Source organism: Lepidothrix coronata, unplaced genomic scaffold, assembly GCF_001604755.1.
Source record: "Lepidothrix coronata isolate B3197 unplaced genomic scaffold, Lepidothrix_coronata-1.0 Scaffold436, whole genome shotgun sequence".
Classification (NCBI taxonomy): domain Eukaryota; kingdom Metazoa; phylum Chordata; class Aves; order Passeriformes; family Pipridae; genus Lepidothrix; species Lepidothrix coronata.
The window spans coordinates 11,653-15,496 of record NW_016690616.1 but is presented as its reverse complement, the minus strand read 5'-3'; the positions used below and the strand labels follow the sequence as shown (position 1 = coordinate 15,496).

Below are 3,844 nucleotides of genomic sequence, written 5' to 3'. Positions count from 1 at the left end.
ACTGGACCCAGCTCTCATCCCCTCTCCAGGTGCTAGTCCTCCACTTATCTTTCCCACAGCTGGGGATGCGAATCCATCTTCAATGCCAAGGAAGGACGCCCGGCTGGCTCAGAGGGTCCTGTGAGCACTGACTCGGTCGGCTACAAGAAAGAAAACTGGAATTGAGACAAGAGTTCAGCAGCACATAGGAGATAACCCTGCAATTGGCTACTCACCCTCCCCTGAGCTGAGAGGTTCTTGGGCCACTAGCTCCGACCCCAGTCGGAGGCTGCTGCCGTCACCGTGTGCCGTACCTGGGGGAGTGAGGAAAAAAGTTACAGGGTGTTTCTGAAAGTAAGGGAGACCCCAGCACCTCCTCCCTACCTCCCTGACTCAACCCCAGTGCTCCTCCTTTGCCAAAGGCAGGCTGGATGGCACCTGCAGCTGGAAAAGGTCCAGCCTTAATTAATGAGCCTCATAGTACTACGAGATTACTCACAAGGACAGCTGAAGACCATCAAACCTAACTGGCAGGTGGCTCCAGCCCTCTGAGGCTGCACACATTCTCTGCAAAGTAAAAAAGCCAAAGACAAATGTACAGAGTGAGATACTGCCTGAAAAGATGGCTTTCCTGGGGGAGCTCCTACCTACCTCTCCTCCACAGTGACCTCTTACCAGCAGGGACCCTGAAGCATTGGATTGTCTGTTAGAAGGTGGCAGAACCCCTGGAAAACACAAGAAACAAAGCATGTGCACAGATTCACCACAACACCTGTAAAAGACCATCTACTTCTGTCCTGGAGTCAATGCTCACCTTGCTCACCTTGTTCACCGGGAGTCACCTGGATCACCTCCCCTCCAGTGCCTACAGCCTCCTGGGGCCAGGGCTCTGCAGCTGAAAACAAAGAAAAAACAAACCCAAACGACAAAATCCTTAACAGATGAAGTAAATGTGGAGCCAAAAGCCACATCTTCGTGCTGACATCAGGTGATGACCCACCTTCTTGCTCTGCTCCTCTGGCCTCTGTTCTGTTCAACTCTGCTTTACACCCTGTCCCCCGACACAGTAAAGAAACCCTAACCAAAGTCACCCAGATAGATGGGGAGAGCTAAAAGAGTGTCCCTTCTCTTCTGGCAAACCACCCAGGGTTACAGCTGCAGCCAATGATTGCAGCTGTAATGGCACAGACTATCTGGGTGAAGGAGAGGAAAACTTAGGTGGCATATCTGAAAAGTCAGTGGATGCCTTCACAGGCATTTGGGGGCTCCTGGACACTGCTTTCCTCCCATACTACCTTCAAAACACCCCTGGCAATTCCTAAGCTGGCACCCCAGCCCTCACTCCATCTCTGGACTGTAATCCCCCACTGACTACTTGCAAAGCTGGGTGTCTGTAGCCATCTTCAATACAGAGCAACTTCACCTAAGAACTAAATAACACTCATGAAAAAATGCCAAGCTGCAGCTGAGATGATCAGGAGATCCCAAAAGGTGCAAGGCTCCTAAGGAAAAGAAAAAAAGGTAAAATATTACAAAAGCAGCTTACCAGTATGGAACACAAAATTATTAAATTTAAAAGCCCTGCATTTGAGTGTAATCCTCTTCATTACCATATACAGCTCTGCTTCTTTGGATGCCAAAGCTGAGGCTTCAATAAAGCAAGAATAGCTTGAAAAGTGCCATTCAATGAAAGAAAGAGAGAGCTCTTACCCCTTTGAAGCCCAGCTGCTGAATGACCTCCCTGAGCAAAGGCTGGGGTTAATATACCCCTGACCGTGCCCACCTCCCTTCCCGTGAGGCCCCGGGGGAAGGGCAGTAGCCCAATCCCACACGGTATAAAAGCTCTGGGAGCAGCAGCACCTGAGTGGCATCTTTGACTTAAAATCAGGATGGGTGAAGAGCCTGATGAAGAAAAGGACTCGTAATGAGAGCAGGTATTGTAGTTGGTATTGGGTTTGGAGTTGGTATGGGATTAGGACGCGGGCTGGAGCAGCGCGGCGAGAGCTGGAGCGGGGCGGGCTGGACTGGCAGGGGATGGAGCGGCTCGGGGCGGCGGCTGGAGCGGCTCGGGGTGCGGGCTGGAGCGGCTCGGGGTGCGCGCTGGAGCGGCTCGGGGTGGCGGCTGGAGCGGCTCGGGGTAGGGGCTGGAGCGGCTCGGGGTGCGCGCTGGAGCGGCTCGGGGTGGCGGCTGGAGCGGCTCGGGGTAGGGGCNAAAATCAGGAGAGGAGCCTAAGAGAATAAAAATCAGGAGAGGAGCCTAAAAAAATCAAAATCAGGAGAAGAGGCTAAGAGAAATAGAACCAGGAGAAGAGCCTAAGTGAAATAAAATCAGGAGGAGAGCCTAAGTAAAATAAAATTAGGAGAAGAGACTAAGAGAATAAAAATCAGGGGAAGAGACTAAGAGAATAAAAATAAGGAGAAGAGCCTAAGAGAAATATAAGAAAGAAAAAATTAGTGGGCATTTCTAAAGCTGCAGTTCATCCCCGCTTCTCATGCTGCCTACCCGACTCATCTCCAATACCCGGACACTCCCAAAAGTTACCCGGATGGCACCTGCCATCACTAAAGCTCAGTGCCTCTTTGCTAATCATTTTAATACTCGGAGATTGCAGATGAGGACAGCTCAAGACGACCAATCTGGGTCAGTTGCCCCATCGTGAAGTGGTTCCTGCGATCACGAGGTTACTCCAAGTCAACTACGAGAAAAAAACCCATAAGCGATATGTGAGTTGTGCGGCATGGGGATCGAACCCCAGTGATCCCCCTACTCACCAGCACCGAGGCCCTGACCGGAGTCAGACACTGGGGCTCTCACCTTCCGGGATACCTGAGTGACTGAGACACAAACTGAGAAGGCATCTCTAAAGCTGCAGTGGATCCCCGCTCCTCCTGATGCCTCCCCAACTCACCTACAAGGCTCCTCTCTCTTCAGCTGCTCCCAAGACCGCCCCTGCAAATGAAATGGGCAAAAGCTCAAACACTCAGCTCTCAAACATTCAGGGATCGCTCACAAGGAAAGCCAAGAACCTCTAAACCCTAGACACTGTTTCCTACTCTACCTAGCCAGGACTCTATACACCCAAGCAGGGTATCGCAAGACCATCCTGCTCACAGACTGTACAGCCAGCGGCTCGACTGTCTGAGGGAACTGACATGCTGACCTGACACTCGGAGCCCTATTCCATCTACCCACTGATCCATGTAATAGGGCAGAGCAGTTCCAGGTTGACCCCAAGCGAGACATCCCGTACCTGTGACGACACCGACCACGTGACACAGACCGGAACTGCTCTGCCCTGCACACGTGAATCCGATGATAGAAAGTAAGCCCTTCCTTTGATGCGTCCAAATAACCTGTTCCAGGATACCCCTTGCACCGGACTAATTTCAAAAACCCCTCTAGGCGAGCCACATATTTGCCCCGACTCCCAACCCCTCTCTGGGTCTTTGCCCTGCACTTATCTTTCCGAGAGCTGGGGATGACAATCCATCTTTGATGCACAGGAGGGGCACCTGGGCTGGCTCAGACATTTCTGCCATCGTGAGACTACTAAGAGTCAACTGCGAGAAAGAAAACCAGACACCATATCTGAGTAGTGTGGCATGTGGCCCCAGCCCCCATGATCCCTCTACTCACTCTCACCAAAGCAGCTCCTTGGGTCCCTGACTCTGACCAGAGTTGGACAATGTGATGTCATCTTCTGGGATACCTGAGTGAGCCAGAGACAAAATTAGAGGGCAACTCTAAAGCTGCAGCGGATCCCCGCTCCTCCTGCTGCCTCCCCAACTCACCTCCAATGCTCATCTGCTCCCATTGGTTAGCCAGATGGCACCTGCAATCAAAAAAGCTCAATGCTTCACTGCT

General features: G+C 51.9%; 1 long non-coding RNA gene across 2 annotated transcripts; it reads right to left on the bottom strand.

The window, feature by feature from the left end:
* Positions 1 to 831: 831 nt before the first annotated feature.
* LOC108509942 lies at positions 832 to 3,198 on the bottom strand. 2 transcript variants are annotated; one of them, XR_001878720.1, is made up of 4 exons: positions 2,889 to 3,198; positions 2,752 to 2,806; positions 2,501 to 2,675; positions 832 to 844 (listed from the first exon to the last, which is right to left on the bottom strand). It is a non-coding gene; the product is annotated as an uncharacterized LOC108509942 (long non-coding RNA). The 2 variants fall into 2 exon arrangements; XR_001878719.1 differs by lacking the exon at positions 832 to 844 and having other exon boundaries at positions 2,373 to 2,675; positions 2,889 to 3,197.
* Between the last annotated feature and the right edge of the window lie 646 nt (positions 3,199 to 3,844).